Source organism: Callithrix jacchus, chromosome 9 (assembly GCF_049354715.1).
Source record: "Callithrix jacchus isolate 240 chromosome 9, calJac240_pri, whole genome shotgun sequence".
In the NCBI taxonomy this organism is placed as follows: Eukaryota; Metazoa; Chordata; class Mammalia; order Primates; family Cebidae; genus Callithrix; species Callithrix jacchus.
Window position 1 is genome coordinate 117,929,477 of NC_133510.1, and position 20,895 is coordinate 117,950,371.

Here is a 20,895-nt window from a genome sequence, read left to right on the forward strand (position 1 = left end):
AGGGCCGCGGAGCAGCTGTTTGATATCACACCAGGGTGGCCAAGACTTTGGGGACGGGCCTGTTTACTCCTTGCAGATAACATCTCGAGGGGACTGTGAGGAGGAATGGGAAGGACGCTCAGGGTCAGCCTTCACCTTTGTGGTTGTTTAAATGTCGATTACGCATCTGAGACTGACTTGCGCTAGGGTGAGGAGCGAGTGATGTGTTTGAAGAAGACTTCGTTTACGGGATCTTAGATCTCTTAACAAAAGTTGGTGGATCTCAGCCATCGTTTTTCTGGTTAAGAAAGTGCTCAGCGGCATTTTCGTTAATAACCTTCATGGTTGAAAACTCTTTCTAAGATCCCAGAGGCCTTCTCCGTCTTAATTAAATATGGCAATGAATATTAATAAGAAATTGAGCTATCTAACTAATTGAAATGAAAGGAGAATTGGATTTCAGAAAATAAGAAGTGCACAGACAAAGATGTTTTGGAAGCAACTTGTTTTTTAAAAAGTGCAGTGGCTTTCTTACCGCAGGATTTCCTAGGGTCTGTTGTATACCCGTGTGCATTTTGATTTTGTCTCCCTGAGAAAGACCTAGGAAGCCACAAGTTTTGCAAGAGATTTTGGATCACAGAATCTTTAATTTGTGGAGCGTAGTATGAGATTAGTATCCTTAGGTACACACTTTGGTCCAGGCTACCATGAGAATAAGATAGGTAAAGTACTCAGACCAGTGCACACCACCCACAGCAAGTGCTTGGGAAATGGTACACATTATTACTGTTACGATGGAGGGAGTTGAACTTCAAGGTTGCCTCTGACTCAAGAAATTGATTTTCATTATAATGCTATCACGAAAAGGTAATTGAGCTTGTTGGCTTGGATGAAATGGAAAAAAAAATTGAAATTATGCACTCAACATAATTTTTTTTCATAATTTAACCTTCATTTGTCTTTTTTTTTGTTTTTGTTTTTTATAAGATCTTAACAAACAATGAAATCCTCAGAGGCAACTCAAATAATACCCCAGGAAAATACCAGGGCACACGTTTCAGCATGTGTGGGAAATGTGTTGTCTTGACAAGGGGCATAATCCAGCAGACCCTGGGTTGCAGCAGTGTCCTTCCTGGGTCACATACGTGCTGTGAGCAGATGGAAACCACCTCACTGCTTTGGATACTGGGCTCTGAAAAGATGAAGCATACACAGGAGATTAACGCATCGGCTTGCCACTCAAAGTGTGGTCCTCAGATCAGCAGCACTGACATCACCTGGGGTTATTACTTTTCTTGGAGGGAGGTCCTTTCTCATGTACTTACAATGTCCAGATTTTGTTGGCAACTTGGTAAAGTGGCCGTTTGCTTAGCAAGATGTGCCTAAATATTTTGGAACTCCGAGTTGAGGGCAGTTCCAGCTTCAAGGAGAGAGCTGGTGCCAATTCTAATTTTCATTTCTAGATCTGGATCTTTATGACAAAAACCTCATCAACCTGGAAGAGTAACTTTCCTGCTTTCAACTGTGAGTTCTCCATCACCTCCCCTGGCTCCTTGCACATACACTCTCTCTTCTTTTCCATATAATAAAACAGCAATGTATTCAGCCCCTGGAACGTGTCTTGGCAAAAGGAATAAACTCAGCAGCTTGGTTTATTAGCTGTTTCCATGGGAGAGAACTCTTGGGGCCAAACATATTTACAAATATTTTAAGCACTCTGCTGCTCCCCAGCAGTGACATGGCTGTCTGGAGATAAATATCTTCTGAGAGAAGTTAGGTTTTCTTCTCCACCCTCTCCTCCTGCACCCTTCTCATCGATCTTGCTTTCAGCCAGATCATCCTAGAATTAGAAGTTCCCCAGAAGAACTTTTTTTACCACCTGTGGCATTGAGGGCCTGAGGGCTTGAGGTTTACTACTCTGGGGGAACAGACCAGAAATGTGGCTGTGGAAGATGAATATTTTGATATATTTTGTGATTTAGCCTGCTCAGAGCCTTTGTGAGCAGAAGTGAGCATCTCATAAACGGTGTTTTTAGCCTCACAGCTCTTACAGTGGTTAGAGGACCTAGTTCAGGGTAATTATATCAACTTCTTCTCCAAGTATTCATTTATTCAACAAATAGACATTGACTCTCAGCACATACAAGGCAGTGCATTCAGTGCTGAACTTACCATCTTGTATCTGTTAGGGTCCAGCGAGAAAACTGGCATCATTAAAGGTCCTTCAAGCAGAGAGAATTTAACATAGGAAATTGAATCCATAGGTGATGGAGAAGCTGAGGAAGCAGAGAGCAGAGAGTGAAGCAACCCAGAGTTTACCAGTAGCAGGAAGTTACTACTATCTCTAAAGAAAAGGGACAAGAAGAGGAACTTATACTTTCAGAGACAAAGGGCCAGGACCATCAAGTGTAGCCAAGATTGTGAAGCATCTGTAGCTTCTGCCAGAGCCTTTGTGAAGTGATACTCAACTGTGTCCTCTTTCTTTGCTCTAGTCTTCCATCAGAGCCTCCTACTGGCTGAGTATGCAAGGAAGCAAGAAGGCAAAGGAGCTTGGAAAATGTAGCTCCTTATGATTTGGAAGAGAACAGAGCACATAATGGATCTGAGAGTGAGTAGGTGCACAGTTGGCACATGTGGCAAGAGGGACGGGTACAGTCTTAGAAAAAAGTGGGTGTCAACTATTGCCTGGACCTACCATATCCTTGACACTCATCTCTCAAGCCCAAACTGAATCTAAAGGGTGAGAGATGATGGTCTTCCTTTTTCTTCCCCCTAACCTAAACTTTGGAAACTTGCCAAGAGAAAAAAAGTCACATTGCAAAAGAAAATTTACTTAGTAGATGAGCCGAAGTTTCTATGAACAAGTCCCCAGTGACACCATTTTAGTTTTAGAGCCCCCGAATTAGCACTGGGATGTTTTCCAGCCTTGAAAACACCTTTCCCTGCAAAAATCATGATTAAAATATATTCAATACTTGGTGTGTGGTGGCCATTGTGCTAAATTCTTCCCATGCATTATCTTTTTAAACTTTATATTGATCCCATGAGGTAGCAATAGCTACTCTTATTAGAACCAATTTGTAGATTAGCAATCCAAGGCTTAGACAGGTTAAATTCAGCATATTGCCAGGGAGCGGTAGAGCTGGAGACAGGCAATCTGACTTCTGAACCCCTAGTTTTAGCCACTTTTCAATATTGCCTTCCAATGAAAGTGTATTTGATGTTGTGGCAGGTAAGAGGGAAATCTGAGTTGAATATAGTTCAGATGATAGAGTTCAGAATACAGTTCAGTGCAACCCCACCTCCCAACTAAATCATAGATGAAATAAGGTAGTCACTTATTTTTCTTGCACATAAGGGACTGCTAATATGGCAGCTCTTTATCTTGGAGTTTTCAGTGGCTGGGATTTCTCTTTTTTCTTTGTCATCCTTAGGGTATTTTTGGTCATTAACACTTTTCTAGTTATTTCACCACCAAATTTGTAATCTAGACAGTAGAAATAGTAAGATAAATGTGAGGGGAAAAAACTCCTTCACTCTTAAGAGTGTGACACAGAAATCACACACATTTTTCTCTGTCCCATTAGCCAGAACTTAGTTATATGTTCCCACCTAGCTGCAAGGGAGCTGGGAAATGGGCAGCCCAGCTAAATTCAATTATTCTGTCAATACAGGGGAAAAGAAAAACATTGAGGGACAACTCTCTGGTTCTGCTTGCACATAACTTTCTTTTTACTTCAATGTACTTATTAAAAATCTTTTCCATGTTTCATCTCAGCTAATGTGCAAATCTCCAATTTGGGATAATTTTGTGTTCAGTTTACAATACATGAGGCAAACTGAGGACATGAGAGTTGAAATTACTTGTTTCAACACATGAGTCAGTTATGTGGTGAGTGAGGTCGGAATGGGTATTTATTTTATAAGTGGCCTTTCAATTGTTTTTATATTGCAAATGGCTTTTTGCTTCTTGATATAACCTCGTTACTGTGTTCGAATTGGATAATATATTCTTATGTAATGAAGGCTCTTCATATAAACACCCTTTGTTTAATGCTCAGTGCTATCCAACTTTTAGAAATTATTATTGGGAATATTACTCAATTTTTGACGTTAACACAATTCCAGCAAGTCTGAACTAGCTGATTCATGTGAAACAATAAAAAATGTGAGAGAGATGAAGTGTCTGGAGGGTTTAGTACAGAATTATTCATTTTTATGGACAGAAACTCAGCCTAGCTCAAGCCAGGAGAATTAACTGTAACAGACACCAGATGATATCCTGTGTATTTAAGAGTTAGAAACAAAGTTTAGGGGATCCCACTAGTTAGGAATTTGTCATTTGAGCCCTACACAACACATTGTATAGGGAAGCACATATTGTCATGGTATAAACATTACCACCAATAAACTCACGCACATATTCCCCAGCAAACATCTCAGCCCATTTTACATGAGTGTAACTACTCACCAGTGCATCAATACCTTTGTTGGACACTCCCTCACAGGTTGCCAGATGCTGTAGGTATCTGACCATACCATGCAAATACAATGCAAATAGATTGCAAAGCAAAATTGCAAATCTTGCAAAAGATGCAGGATTTCAGAAAGTGGATGGAAATTTTGCTGGAGAAGGGCTCTAATTACAAGCAAAGCATCTGATGAATGGGAATGTGGTAGCATCAGGCCAGTTGACAGGACAGGTGCTTCAGATGAGAATGATTTGTGTATCAAAGGATTAAGAGAGGCCCTTAGGAAAATTGACGAAGCCCTCCAGTATTCCTAAAAAATTACCACCTTTATAATCCTGCTGCAAAAAAGTCCACTGTGAAGGGAACGTGTCATCTTACGATATCATGTGATTTATGTGAATATATAGTTTCAGAAAACTTGCCAAAACTTGATTCAAACTTTGTTCATTCTAAGAATTAGAACACTGTTGACATTACAACCGGACTCTTGTTAGATATGATAAAATAACTTGTTTTTCTAATTTTCAGCTTGAAGAGTTTTCAATCCCCTAGGGTTCCCGTGGATGTTTTATTAGATTGTGAAGTTTACTGAATATTCCGTGTTTTGAGATGGGGTTGGAGGTTTTGACTTGCTGTTCAGCCTTTTTTGCTTTAGCTGGCTGGAAGCAATTGCTGTGCAAAGGAATATGTGTTGGGAGAGCCTCAATTCTTGGCCTCTGTTTGGGTGCTGGAGTAATAAGGCTACGGCTGCTGCTGCTCACAAAAACAGCCACAACAGCCGGGCGCAGGGGCTCAGGCCTGTAATCCCAGCACTTTGGGAGGCTGAGGCAGGTGGATCACGAGGTCAAGAGATCGAGACCATCTTGGTCAACATGGTGAAACCCCGTCTCTACTAAAAATACAAAAAATTAGCTGGGTATGGGGGCGCGTGCCTGCAATCCCAGCTACTCAGGAGGCTGAGGCAGGAGAATTGCCTGAATCCAGGAGGCGGAGGTTGCGGTGAGCCGAGATTGCGCCATTGCACTGCAGCCCGGGTAATAAGAGCGAAACTCCATCTCAAAAAAAAGAAAAACAAAAAAAAAAAAAACCAAAAAAAGAGCCACAACAAACCTTGACTAGACCTTTATCATGTACAAAGCCGAATGTTTACATGGGCCTGGAATCCTCAGGTCACCCTACAAGGTAACTGTTGTTTCAGACCCATTTAACAGTCGAAGACAGTAAGGTTTAGCAAAGTTAAGCATTCTGCCACTAAGTTTCAATACTTGGTCCTTTGGGAAACTAAATCTTTCCTCCCCCATCTCCCACTTTTTAAATAGTGGTAGAAACATTTAACATAAGGTTTACCCTTTTATACAGATTTTAAGCGTACAGTACAGTACTGTTGGCTCTAGGCACCATGTTGTACAGCAGGTTTCTAGACTTACGTTGCATGACTGACATTTTACACCCGTTGAATAGGAATTCCCCCTTTTCCCCTGCTCCCTGTCCTTGGCATCCACCATTCTACACTCATGGGGCACCGAGCCAGACATGAGGGATTCACACCCTGCACCAAACCCTCCGCCCCACCCTACCAGGCCGCAACTCCAATACTGGAGATCAAGTGTTTACCTAAAGATTTGGAGGACACAAATATCCACAGTGCGTCAGCTGGGGACTCAGGGGAGAAAAAGGCAATAGGCTGACACTAGTAAGAGCTTGAGCATGACTTTCTACAGATCTAGATTTAAATTCTGGCTCTGTCAATTTTTAACCCTGGGAACTTATGCAAGGGAATTAGCTATTCAATGTGGAAAGAATGCCCAGAGACTAATATTCACAGAGCTAGAAACTGAGCTGGGTTCTGATCTTGCTTCTTCCACTCTTGAGTATCAGACCTCACTATCCCCCAACCCCCAGTGTAGATCCATTATGTACCATGACCATGCAGAATCACTCTCTTCTTTGTGCCCTCTCTTTATCCTCTGCAAGCTCCTATGTTTACATTTATTAGTTTCCTTCTTAGTCTCCCCCATGAGAATATAAGTTTCTTGAAGGCAGTTGTGACTTAGTCCACGTTTGTACCCCACACGGCAGGCAGCCTCTAACATAACCCCCAACGATCCTCACTTCCTGGTATTAAATACAATTGTGCAATTCCCTCCCCTTGAGTGAAGAATGGACTTACTTACTCACTCTAATGCATAGAATACAACAAAAATATGGACTGTCACTTTCAAGATTAGGTTACAAAGAGAGAGAGACTTCTGTCTTGTGCACCTTCTCTGGTTCTCATGTTCACTGTCTCTGGGGGAAGCCAGCTGCCACTTGGTGACCACCCTAAGGAGAGGCTCATATGGCAAGGAAAGACCCAAGCTAACAAAGACCCAAGGCCCTGTGTTCTACAACCTGTAAGGAATAGTGTTATTCCCAGTTGAGCCTTCAGATAAGGCTGCAGTCCCAGCCAAGACCTTCATTACAGAATTATAAAAGACCTTGTAGCAGGGAACCCAGCTAAGCCAGGACCACGTTCCTGGCTTAAGTTTTGACCCATGGAAACCATGAGATAATAAATGTTTGCTTGTATTTTAAGCTACTAAGTTTTAAAGTAATGTGTTATACAGCAATAGATAAGTAACGTACTTTTAAAAATAGTGCAGTACCTAAGATATGAAGGGTATTTAAATGGCCTTGTTGAATAAATAAATGACCTCAAAATCTTAATACTAATGGCCATGCTAATAATGAATACTTACTGAGTGCCTAATATGTGCCAAGCCTATGATAGACATTATCTTAAGGTATCGTAGAAGAGTAGGAACAATTGTGATTCCTATTGTATAGATGATAAAACTGAGATCTAGAGTGGTTACATAAGTTGAATCAGGATTTAAACTCACTTCTACCTAACCCAAATCTTGATATATCTACCATTGTTGTGCCCTCTTTGTCTATCTTGGCATTTTCGTCTAATTTTTTATTTTATAGAAAGGAAACGGACCTGGCAAAGGGGAGGGACTTAAGGTTACACTATGAATTAAAGACAGAGCCAGGACTAGCATTCTAGCCTCCTGATAGTCTATCAGTGCATTTTCTACCCCCCATCCTAGCCTGTCTTGAGGATACCACACTGTCAGGGAAGGCTGGCTATATCTCTGCAAGCTCATGCATCACCCAAGCATGGAAAATGCAGTTACCCAATGACATCCATGCCCAAAGTTGAACTTATTTACAGTAACTACACCTGCTTCTCCAGTAAGAAGCTCCTGTGTAATTGAGTGGACTGGGCAGGAATTAGATCTGGGCCCATGATCTATACAACCTGCCTGTAGCTTAATCTATGTCAATTATTTCCACTGATCTCTGTTCTATAGCAAAAGTTGACCATGTGGCCTTGGGAAGGCCAGCAGAGGGGCAGCAGCGGATACATTTGGAAAGGGTCATGCGGATAGTATGACTTGTCAATTTTAAAACCAGAAGAGGTTTGGGGCAGGCTTGCTTACTTTTTACATAAATGTAAAATGCCCTCTACGCCTTTCCTGATACCTTGGGCATCTTTGCCAGGAAGCTTTCTTTTCTCCTTTTAATGGCGTCCACCATGTATTGAGGTATCATTACTTGTCTTTCTCCGTGACTAGAATTTCCTGGACACAAGAATTTTGTCCTGTTTATCTCTGTGTTACTAACATATCATTCAGTGCCTGGCACATGGCAGAGGGATCACTTGGCTGCTGTACTGGAAGTAAATGAAAAGGGCAGAAGTATAGCCCCCTCCGCCCTAGCGCCCCACGCTCTCCCTCTCTCATTAGCTTGTCTCTTCTTTCTCATGCATGTCAGCATAGGGTGCAGTGCAGCGTAGTTTGTCCTAAACATAATATGAAAGGTAATCGAACTGGCTCAGAAATAAAGCCTTGATCAAGATGTCTAAAGCTTTTTTTTTTTTAATTCACTCCTTGAATATTTGAATATTATTTTCTTCTTTGAGAGAGTCCTATTATATAATTAACAAGCTAAAGGCTCTAAACGTCTGATAATAATAGAGAAACAAATTATTTTCTTTCATTTTTGAACCCACTTATTATGGTATGATTGGCATATAAAAAGCTGTACAGATTTAATGTATACGTTTCAATGAGTTTTGGAAAAAAGTATACCTTGCAATGCCATCACCCATCATGGCTGAAGACATAACGTCACCTTCCAAAGTTTTCCCCTGCCCCCATTATGATGATCGTAATGATGATTATTTTGGTACCAAGAACACTTAACATAATATCTCTCCTTTTAGCAAATTTGAAGTATAGAATACAGTATTGTTAGCTATAGGCACTATGCTCTATATGCTCTATAGTAGATCTCTAGAGCACACTTATTTTGCACAACTAAAATTTTCACTTTCCCGTCTTTCCCTCCTCCCAGCCCCTGACAACTGCGATTCTATAATCTACTTCTATGAGTTTGACAACTTTAAGTTTTACATAGAAGTGAGATCATGCAGTATTTGTCATTCTGTGTCTGGCTTATTTCACTTAGCATAATGACCTTCAGTTTAATCAGTGTTGCTGCAAATTGTGAGATTTTCTTCTTGTTAAAGGCTGATTTGGGGAGGCTATCGTGGGCAGATCACATGAGGCCAGGAGTTCAAGACCAGCCTGAGAGACATGGTGAAACCCTGTCTTTACTGAAATTACAAAAAATTAGCCAGGTGTGGTGGTGCACATCTGTAATCCCAGCTACTCTGGAGGCTGAAGCATGGGCATCAGTTGGACGTGGGAAGCGGAGGTTGCAGTGAGCTGAGATCATTGCACTCCAGCCTGGGAGACAGAACGAGTCTCTGTCTCAAAAAAAAAAAAAACAACCCAACTATTTACTTTTAAATTGATAAACACAAGGCAATTCATATGTTAGCTTGATTTAGCCATTCTACAATGTATACATATATCCAAACATTATATCATATACCATAAATCTGTACCTTTTCATATCACAATTTCTTTGTCCACTTATTAACTGATGGACACGTAAGTTGAGTCCATAGCCTGCCTATTCTGAATAATGTTGCAATAAATGTAAAAGTGCAGATCTCTCTTCAAACCCCTGATTTCAATTCCTTTGAATATATATCCAGAAGTAGAATTGCTGGATTGTATGGTAGTTCTGGTTTTAATTTTTTGAGGGGCCTCCATACTATTTTCCATAGTGGGTGCACTGATTTTCATTTTCACCAACAGTGTACGAGGGTTCTCTTCTTGATATCCTTGCTCACACTTGTTTTCTTTTCATTTCTTTCTTGCTTTTTTTAATTTATAAAGAAAATAGGTTTAATTGGCTCATGGTTCTGTGGGCTGAACAGGAAGCACGGCAGCATCCAATGCTGGGGAGGCCTCAGGGAACTTTGATTTATGGCCGAAGGCACAGTGGTAGCAGGCATCTTCACATGGCTGGGAGGCTGTGTTTTGGGCCCTTCTGTCCATGGCTCTGCTCCTTGCTCCAGCTGGAAGATTATCTGAGGTTTGGTAATTCAGTGTCCCAAAGATACCAAGCTGCTGTAGGTCTCCAGCATCACGTTTCTGTTCAGGGTCCACTGAGCATCATCCAGGCCCTGCCACTCCTCCCAAGTGAAGTCCTTAGCCATATTCTCGAACAACACCAACTCCAGAAATGTATTCATTTATTTTGCTTTTGGAAACACATAGAAGTTTCTGGAATTATATTGGAGATTTATTCATCTTTGCTACCCTTGGAAATGCATGTAGCATTATGGAAGCATAGCTTCAGGGATGCCGAATGCAACTGTGAACCTGCAGGGTGGTCCAGAGAGCATAGCTGCCAGAATACAGTAACAAAATGGCAGAAGTCCCTCCCTCCCTCCCTCCCTCCCTCCCTCCCTCCCTCCCTTCCTCCCTCCCTCCCCCCCTCCCTCCCTTCCTCTCTCCCCCTCTCTCTCTCTCTTTCCTTCTTTCTTTCTTTTCTTCTATTGGCCATCCTGTCAGGGGTGAGGTGATATCACATTGTGACTCTGATTTGCATTTCCTTGGCTAATTAGTGAGGTTGAACATCTTTTCATACAGCTCTTGGCCATTTTTATGTCTTCTTTGGACAAATATCTATTCAGCTCCTCTGCTCATTAAAAAACTTGTGTCATTTTGTGTGTGTATGTGTGTGTGTGTGTGTGTGTGTGTATGTGTGTTTTACCATTGAGTCATATGGTATTTTTGTATATTTTGCACATCAATCCCTTATTAGATATAAGGTTTGCAAGCATTTTCTTCCATTCATTCCTTGTGTTGCCTCTTCATTTTATTGGTTTTATTTTTGTGTGTGCAGAAGCATTTTAGTTTGATAGAGGCTTAGTTGTCTATTTTTGCTTTTGTTGCCTGTGCTTTGGTGTAATATCCAAAAACGTAAGTGCCAGGAGAAGGGGAATATTAAGGAGCTCTTTCCCTATGTTTTTCTCTCTAGGAGTTTTTCGGTTTTAGGCTTTACATTAAGTCTTTAATTCATTTAGAGCTGATTTTTGTGTGTGAGCTGAGTCCAATTTCATTCTTCTGCATGTGGGCATCCAGTTTCCCCAATGACATTTATCGAAGAGACCATTCTTTCTCCATTGCATACTCTTGGTGTCCTTGTTGAAAACTTGCTGCATATGCATGGGTTTATTTCTGAGCTCTATATTCTGTTCAGTGTCTGTTTTTCTATCAGTACCATACCCTTTTGATTATTATAACTTTGTATTATATTTTGAAGTTAAGTAATGTGATGCTTTCAGCTTTTTTGTCCCCTTCTTCTCACGATTGCTTTGGTGGTTCTATATGAATTTAGGATTGCTTTCCTATTTCTGTAAAAAATGTCTTTGGAATTTTGGTAGAGGTTGCACTGAGTCTGTTAATTGCTTTGGGTAATAAGACCTTTTAACAATAACAATTCTTCCAATCTATGAACATAGGTTATCTTTCCATTTTTATGTGCCTGCTTTAATTTTTATCATCAATGTTTTATAGTTTTCAGCATAAGATTAATTTTCTTTAACTCCTTATTTTAGTAATTATTGTAATCATGGGTCCATTTTTTCACTTAACTCCCTTAGGAAAGGTCCATTAAAGTATCTTACACTGGGCATGGTAGCTTTTGCCTGTAATGACAGCACTTTGGGAGGCTGAGGTGGCAGGTCACACCTGAGGTCAGGAGTTTGAGACCAGCCTGGACAACGTGGTGAAAGCCCATCTCTACTAAAAATACAAAAATTAGCTGGGTGTGGTGGCACGTGCCTGTAATCCCAGCTACTTGGGAGGCTGAGGCAGGAGCATTGCTTGAAACTGGGAGGTGGGGGTTGCAGTGAGCTGAAAAGGAGCCACTGCATTCCAGCCTGGGTGACAGAGTGAGACTCTGTCTCAAAAAAATAAAAAAAGTATCTTACACTCTTTCTTATTTTATGGTGAATCACAATGTGACAGGGCCGGTGGCAGTAGGATTGGTGCCATTTGGAGACTGATATTGTAATCTTAGTAAGAACATAGTTTACAGTGTGTCACTGGGTTCTTTCATCACCTGCACTCTATGAACCATGACTGTTGTGGCTGCAAGTGGCAGAAACCCAAATAAAGAAAAAAAAAAATAACTTATTGGCTCATCTAATTATGAAGTTCAAAGATGGACCAGAAAGTTGCTCTCTCTCCCTGTCTTGCTGTCTTTCTCCCTGGCTTTCTCCATCTTCAGCACTGTTTCTCATTCCATGCTGGTATCATTTTCCTCTACGATGAATATTCTTTTCCCTTTTTACTTTTGTGTAGTGGCCATTCAGGAATGTATATAGAAGGACAGAAATAGTTATTTGGTCTCTTGTGTGGGCCCTGAGAAGTAAGTGAGTTTTATAGAATTTCCTTGGGGGAATGAAATGAATCAATATTCCTTGCCCCTGTAGTCTAACCATTTCCTAGGAGTGTGCTCCCCCTGGGAAAGAACATGAGTGTGTCACAGGCTAGAGATACCACCGCCCCTCAACGACATACCTGGAACTCCTTTTATTTATCATGCCTCTCAAATCTTCTCAAATGGAGTAATCTTTCTTCTTCATAAAAATGCACCTCAGCAGGTTAATCCACCAGTTTGCTCACCTTAAGGATGCCCAGTGCGAATCTCAGCCAGCTTTTTTGATCTCAATCTTCTTTGCTGAATGTTGAGTGATTTTTATTTCCAGTGGTGCTCACACGGGTCACTACTTTAATCAAGGCTCTTTGGGGTTTGAGGAATATATGTCTACTCACACAGGTTCAAGTTAAAAGAATTTCCTTTGTAAGATTATTCTTAATAAGACAGAATAATGTTCATAATAACCATTGTTATTATTAATAGGGTTATTAATAATAGGATAAATCCCAGAGGCCAAAGGCAGGAAGAGGAAGGACACTTCGAGAGTGCTGGAATTGAGAATTAAGGAGTAAAGGCTACTATTTCTGCCCCTATCTGAGACCCCATGGCCTTTCTCATTTCCTCTCCCATCTAAAGTCTGCTACACCCTCCTTTTCTCACCTAGTATGTCATTCCTCATAGCGGCTATGGCCGTGGTCTTGTTACTCCCTGTACCTTGATCTGTTGCTACTGGCGACCCTCACCAATTTCCCAATTCTAAATTCTGAGAACAGAATTTATGGTCTGAGTCATGTCCCAGTGAACAGTGCCCTGTATGACACACCAGTGACTGGCCAGTAGGCAGATGGTCTCCTGTGGGTCGGGTTTCCTCCCCTGGACCAGCCTGGGGCCAGACCACATGACCTGCTGCCTTCTCAAGTGGGGGCTGTGGGCGGTGATTCATCCAGGAATTCTGGAAGCCAGTTAATCCCTGTTTTACTCCAGATAATTAGGGTAAGACACTGGGCTAGTATGACCCACAATTTTTGGTGAAACAGAGAGGACACATGTCTCTGGTTCAACTGGCTACGGCGTGGGTGCTCATTCAATTCAATAAATGTGTACAATGAAAGGGCTAATTATGGGCCAAGCACTAAGACTAGTCAAAGGTAAATTCTTTCTCCGTCCTAAACCCCTGAGTTAATCTGTAGAGCATATCACAGAGGTTTCTCATCACTTTTCTTACAGCAAACACAGCACTGAGGACAACAGTATCTTCCGAGACTCCCGCAATGCTGAGGTCCGTGCAGCAGTCTGAGCTTTCACTGCAGTAATGGCAGGGAGGACAGGTGGCGGATGTCAGGCCTGCCCTGCATTTATATGTTGTCATTTGATGGGTCACTTAAAACTCTAAGTGTTATTAAAATAAATGGTATTCCTGCCATGATACGAGTTCTAGTCTTAACTCATCCTAGTGTAACAAGTATTCAAAGGGGACTTACTGATGCGATTTTGACCGAGGGTCGAAAGCAATCAGTCTAAATATTCCCACGTTCCAAAGGAAGGTGCTAAAGCTTCCACTACCTGGGTGGGACTTTCAAAACTGCACTCCAGCCTGGGTGACAGAGCTAGATCTTGTCAAAAAACAAAACAAAACAAAACAAAAAAAGAAGGAAATCAGCACAAAGCTGATCTTTCCAGGCCACAGGAAGATTTGCTTTCTCTATAGCTCCCTTCCCTACAGTCACAGGTGCACACTCACGCTCACACCCACACCTGCCCGTAATATGGTTCTGGGGAGGGAAGCCCAGACCTGGGAGCTGTGCAAAGGACAAGGACTCAGACTGAAGGCAGCGGGTGGTTGCATCTTGAAAGTGGAAATTGGATTTCCAACACTTTGCCCAAGAGGGTACCTGAAGGCTCCAGCCTGCAGCCTGACTCTCCCGCGTGGCCACTTGTCCCACATCTGTGCCATGGAGAGAGTCCCATTCTAGTAGTTCCCTGACTGCTGGATGTGCAGACCTGTATCCAAAGTGGCTATGCATTTCTAGCTGCATCTCAGCTTGTCACAATCCCTCCTAATGATGAGACTTCAGGGAAACTACTTGATGAATACATCTCTTGGTTCTGAATTCCTTGGGGCATCAGCCAAAATTGAGACAGAGCATCCTGGTACCTGTCTCAGTATCCTAGTACCCGAAATCATGCTTTCCAATTGCAAAGAGCCCTTTGGGTACTAAGGAGAAATCCCCGAATGTACATTAAAATCCAAGGATGTTGATGATTATACAATCATAACAAATGCAATTCACTGAAGGCCTCCTATTTGACTAGGGGACAGACAATGTATGGGCCATTATTCATGCGATCCTATTCATTGTCATCACAGCTATAGGAAGTAGAAGTTATGAAGTCAACTTCATAAATATGGAGCTAAGACTTAGAGAGAATAAGAAACTTGCCAAAGATCACACAGGAAGTAAATGTTACATGTGGAATTTGGACATGTGCTCTCATCATGCGGCCCTGGTTGGGATGATCAGGTGAGGCTTATGCTTAGAGCAGGCTTGGAGAGGCTGGGTTTTTATAGGGGAATGTCTAAGGCTCGTTTTCCTGGTGATTTATCCCTGTGAAGATTTTGCTATGAGAAATGAAGTTATCTTTCTTTTTCTTATTTCTTTGTAGAATGAGTTCAATATACGTCTGTGTTTACATCTGTGTCCTCATTCCTACCCACCCTATGTCCATACCCATACTTACATCTATTTTTTTAATTATACTTTAAGTTCTGGGGTACATGTGTAGAACATGCAGGTTTGTTACATAGGTATACACATGCCATGGTGGTGGAGATATATAGACCATCCATGTGACTATCTTAATGTAAAAAAGAAAAAAGATATATAGGCCCAATAGAACAGAACACCACCCATCTACAACCATCTGATCTTTGACTTATACCTATTTTTTTTTTGTCTTAACTTACCTTAAACCAGGGTTTCTCAAGCTGGCTACTACTGACATTTAGGGCTGCATAATTCTTTGTTGCTAGGGGCTGTCCTGGATGTTATAGGATATTTAGCAGCATCTCTGGCCTCTACCCACTAGACGCCAACAGCACCATCCATCAGTCGTGACAACGAACTAGACATTGTCAGATGTCCCCTAGAGAGCAAAATTACCATCTCCCTCCCCAACGGAGAACCACTGTCCAAGAGCGGTGCATGACCAAGTGGACCCTTGGTTTGGCCAAGGCACTAAGATCACAGATTTCAAAGAACCCCAAATATCAAAGCAAGGTACTAAATCACTTAGGCAAGATTTTCCAAGGAAGCCACTGAAAACCAGATGGTCGTCCTAACGGCCTCCACTCAAGACGCAACTCAGGGAAGGCTCCGGCTAAGTGATGTCGGAGAGCAAGCCTCCTTCAGCCCCGCTTACAGCCCCAGTCATGACTTCTTTCCTGATTTCTTCTTTCCATTTATTCTTGGCCTGTTCAGGAAGGAGATGGCAGCATCACGGTTCTCTCATTTATCTTCTTAGTCATTTTGTTTATTACTCTACAAGCCACCCTGTCCCTATCTAATCAGGGGGCTGCTTCCTGTTTTTGTTCACTGCCATTCATCCTGCTGGGGTGATTTTTATCATCAAACAGTATGAAAATAGAATGTTAGGAATTGGCACCCTTCTCCTGTCGAGAGGCCATGAGGCTGGCCAGTTGGCTTGGGCAGAAGATACGGAAACGGCACAAGATCCAGGCAAGCATTGTCTGCAGGACAAACAGCCAAGCATGCCTCAAGTTCCCTTCACAGGGACTCCCTTCAAAAAAATAAAAATAATGATGCCATTTGTTTAAACCTGAAGACATGTATTTACAAGCATTTCATGGCCATTCTTCCTGGAGAGTGGAGGGAATTTTCGTAGTTTGATGAATGGGTTCCGTCTGCCATCTAAATGTACTCAAAGGTGGGCATTTCCATTCAAGGGTGGCTCTCTACTTCCGTTTTGGTTCAATGCCTGTAGTCCGGAAGGAGCCTTGGTTCTCAGTGATGCAGGAGAATGGAGGTGTGTGGGTGAGGACTCGTGGACTCCAGATCTCTGGAAGAGCAGGAAAACTCAATGACGTGAATGCCTTAAAGGACTTTTTCTGTAGGCCCAACAGTTTTGCCACTGCATGACCTTAGGTGACTCATTAAAGGCCTGATGGAAGAAAGGGTAGTGGTGCTCAGAATCATTCCATTAGTTTCCCTCTGTGACTTCTAATGCAAAGTGTTGAGTCAGTGCTTATGTGTCAAGCACCTATCAAGTGCCTGGCATGAGAAGAGCTGCTTTAGGGGAAGAGCAAGAAACTAGTCCAAGAAGAAAAAAGCATAGTTTCTATGTATTGAATAGTTTCTTATTTTTCGACACTCAGCCAATTTTCCATTTCTTGTACAGCTTCATTGACAAATGCTGCTTGTCCATTTCTTCTTCTTATAAAATAATCCCAGTTCAATATCCCAGTGACACCATTTAGTACACGTCATTTGGATGCTGACCTATCACTGTCTATGTATGGCTCACATGCCTTCACTTGCCATCCCAGACCTATAGCAAACATGGTTAATGAATCAGCACACCCTTTTCCCTGTTTATTGCTATGGTGGCCTTAGAATCCTTCCAGAAGACACCCCAAAGTAAAAATTGTTACCCCCTTTTCCCCATTAGAAGCCTTATTCCACTGAACACTATTATTGGCTAAGCAAAGAGCAAACTAGCTGAATTAATTCACTCTGGCATGCAAATAGCTCTTAACCTTTTCTTTACTTTGGCGTTGCTAGATAAAATACAGAACTCCCAGTTACGTTTCAATTTCAGGTGAACAATAAAGAAAAGAAAATGATTCACTGTTCATCTGAATTTCAAATTTAACTGGGAGTCCTGTATTTTCACTTTTGAAATCTGGCACTGCTACCTAACATCCACTTTTTAAACCAGGGTTGTGAGGCTTTAACTTATATAAATCTGTGATGTTCCCATTTTAGGCCTGGGTGACAAAGAGGTGAGATTTTTACTAGTAGATGTTGGGAGAGGAAATAATTTGGAGCCTGCTGGAATAGGAAAAGAGAGCCTTTCTTTGTCGTGAAATTGTACTCCATCTTCCTCCTCTGCCTTTAGACAAGTCACAGGTAAGGAGACACACCAGGATTCAATAGCTTTTGCATGAATAACCCCTTCAGCATTGCTTTGGGAATGGGAGCTGAAAGACAACCTGTCTCTAGCCAACTTTTTGTCACCTGTTCTGTCTTTGAGGATGTGGACACCCCCCCCAACTCCGCCGAGAGAGCTCGTTGGTAAGGATCAGGATCAGGTGGGAAGAAGAAGTGCAGCCCTGCAAGGGATCTTAAAATATCTGTGCACAATTTAAGATGCTGAAAGCCAAGATGAAAACACCCCTCTGCATTTGAATTGGCTGTGCCCACATTGCCTTCTCAGACAGAGGTGGTAAAGACCAGCTTTACCTGTCACGTACAGGTGTAGCCTTCCTGCTTGTCCAGCAGATGAATGTTCAGATGGATGCACCATGACTTGCGGGGTGTACCATCCCCTGATCTTAAAATGTGCAGAGGACGGCAGGTGGGCATGCCATTTGATAGCAAGTTCTCCATCTCTGCCAGTCATTCCCAAACTTTGCTGCACATTAGAGTCACACGGAGAGGTCTTCTCAATCCGAATATTCAAGTTGCTCTCCAGACCAATCAAATCAGAATGTCTGCGGCTGGAGACCAGGCATCCACAGGACTTGAAGATCTTTGGTGTTTCCAATATGCGGTCCAGTTTGGGAGCTACTGGTCTATGTTTAATGCATTTTTTCTGCTCCAGCGAACACATCCTCAGCTAGACATCCAGGGATATGACTGTGAGGGAGAAGTCGCCTTTCCTTGTCCTGCCACGGGGAGGAGGATGGAGGAGGGAGGGGGTCCCTTCAGGATAGAGTGGCATTGTTTTGTATCAGTTTCTGGCTTTCTAGCTTGGCCACGCTGGCAGAACAAAGAAGGCTTCATGCAGACAAAAGCGCACTGTTTCACCTAATGAGGAACAGTTGAGAGGTCTGGAGACAGCACCCCATCAGGGAGGGACAGAGGGCGGCAGAAGAGAGGGTTGTCGGGCTGGCCTAATGAAGACCAGTTGAGAGGTGCCAGCCAGACACCAGACTCGCCTTTCTTTGTGAGCCCCCAACACCCTCCCCCTGCCACCTCTCCTGTCTCAAGAGGCTTGGCCTTGCCTCCAGAAAGGGAGAGAGACATGCTTAGATTCATCTGTCACAGTGATGGATCCTGACCCCGTGACCTCTTGAGCCATGCCCTCCGGCCTCTGGATTTGACCTTTCCAAAGAGGCCCCAGTCTTTGGCCAGAAGGTCCCTATTGACTACCTGCTCGTGGCCACCTGCTGAAGCAGCCCCTGAGAAATTAAAGCCAGCAAATGGTTCACCAGGGACTCTTTGAGGCCTTGCCAGAGTGCTGTGTCCGGGGCCCCTGAACCAATCTCTCTAATTATCTGCTGCAGTATGCCTTTTGACTTGTAGCTTCGTTGAACTGCGGGACTTTTAAAAAGCAGCACTGTTGAGACCAAGCAAGAGGAAGAGAGTTGTTAGAGGGGCTTTGGGATTACGTCCTTGCTTTAAGGACTCCCTGGGAAGTAGAGAACATGTGCAATGGGTTGAGCTGGGGGGATTTTGCTCTCCAAGGACTCTAGCTTTCAGAAACACAGCCTGCTTCAACTGAAGACCCTACTTTTGGGCCTTTCCTGGAACGTAGTTCTACAAGCAGAACTGCCTTTACCCAGAACCTGAGCCCCTACCTAGGTCCATGTAGAGTTTATACCATACAACACTGACATTTTATTTTTGTTTATTCTGAGACCGGGTCCTGCTCAGCTGCTCAGGCTGGAGTGCAATTGCACGATCTCAGTTCACTGCAACCTCCATTTCTTGGGTTCAAGTGGTTCTCCCACCTAAGTCTCCTGAGTAGCTGGGACTACAAGTGTGCACCACCACACCTGGCTAATGTTTATTTGTTATTTATTTAACTTTTTTTGGTAGAGACAAGGTTTAACCATGTTGGCCAGGCTAGTCTCGAACTCCTGACTTCAAGTGATCTGTCCGCCTTGGCTTCCCAAAGTGCTGGGATTATAGGCATGAGCCACCTCACCTGGCCAACATTGCCATTTTTGTGGGTTAAAAATTGTCCAATATTGACAATTTCATATAGTTGAAATTAATAACTGAATTTGGGTAAATTGTGTCTTTTGCAAATAAGGAATTGATGGCATATCAGTTATCTATTGCTATATAACACATTACCCCCAAACTTAGGGCTTAACACAGTAAACATTTATCATCTCTGTTTCTAAGGGTCAGAAAATTAGGAGTGGCTTAGCTGGGTGGATCTGCTGTCTCTCATGAGGTTGCAGTCAAGATGTCACCCAGGGCTGCAGTCATCCGAAGGCTGAACTGGGGCTGGAGAATCTACTTCCGAGATGGCACCCTCACATGGCTGCTGGAAAGAGTCCTCAGTTCCTCACTGAATGGGCCTCTCCCAGAGTGGCTTGAGCATTTTCATAACATGGCCACTGGCTGCTTCCCTCAGAATAAATGATGCAAAAGAGAAAGCAAGGAGGAGTTGCATTGCTTTTTATGACCTAGTCTTGGAAGTCACAACCTGATATTTCCACAATAACCTATTGGTTTTGCAGGTCAGCCCTGTTTAGGATAATTGAATATAAAAGTGTGTGAGCACCAAAGGCAAAACTCTTCTTGGAGGCTGGCTACCCCAGCGGGACCTGTTTACCACCCTCCTCTGCAGCATAACAATGGACTGATCCTGTGGCTGCTTCCTTTCCATACTTCCTAATGCATTTTGGTATCATCCAAAGGCTGAGTCTCTTTGCCACCTCTCTCCTTCTCCCTCCACTATATTAAACAGGAATCTGTCTGGCCAGGAGGTCTGAAAATTGTAGGTCGGGAAGTAGCAGGAACAGAGAGTGCTGGTAAGCACAGATGCCCTTTGCTGTTCAGCATCCATGATTTTCACCCCTACCTCCTTGTTTAAGGGAATTTCAAGCCTATGACAAGAGGAGCATTGTTACAGCATTCATTTTTAATTGATTTATTCGACAGACCTCCCGAGAAACTCTAGCTTATATATTTTCTCATCAGTAATTATGTATAAATCACCTACTATGCACATAATAGGATAGCGACAGCTGCTACTATTTACTCATTGTTTACTGTGTGCTGGACCCTTGACTAAGGGCTTTGCTTGTCTTGTCTCAGTTAACTCTCATAAACCTTGGAATATAGGTATTATTGTTATCTTAGTTTATAGTGAATAAGATTCAGAAAGGCTGAAACTTTTCTACTCTCACATGATTTCTAGGTTAGGATTGAAAGCAAATGTGTAAGATTTGAGTTTACAGCCATAATAATGAATGTGTTTGAATACAGGGGTGGGAGAGGTTGAAATAGACATCCACTGTGTAGGTTCATTTTGGGTTGCTATAAGGAATACCTGAGCCTGGATAATTTATAAAGAAAAGAGGTTCATTTGGTTCATGGTTCCACAGGCTGTATAA

At 42.5% G+C, this 20,895-nt stretch overlaps 1 long non-coding RNA gene across 3 annotated transcripts; it reads right to left on the reverse strand.

The window, feature by feature from the left end:
* Positions 1 to 906: 906 nt before the first annotated feature.
* On the reverse strand, positions 907 to 13,043 carry LOC128928621 (uncharacterized). Of its 3 annotated transcripts, none has more exons than XR_008474000.2 (4): positions 12,963 to 13,043; positions 12,443 to 12,602; positions 2,152 to 2,255; positions 907 to 1,171 (listed from the first exon to the last, which is right to left on the reverse strand). It is a non-coding gene; the product is annotated as an uncharacterized LOC128928621 (long non-coding RNA). The 3 variants fall into 3 exon arrangements; XR_008473997.2 differs by having other exon boundaries at positions 12,443 to 12,665; XR_008473996.2 differs by having other exon boundaries at positions 12,443 to 12,689.
* Positions 13,044 to 20,895: the final 7,852 nt, after the last annotated feature.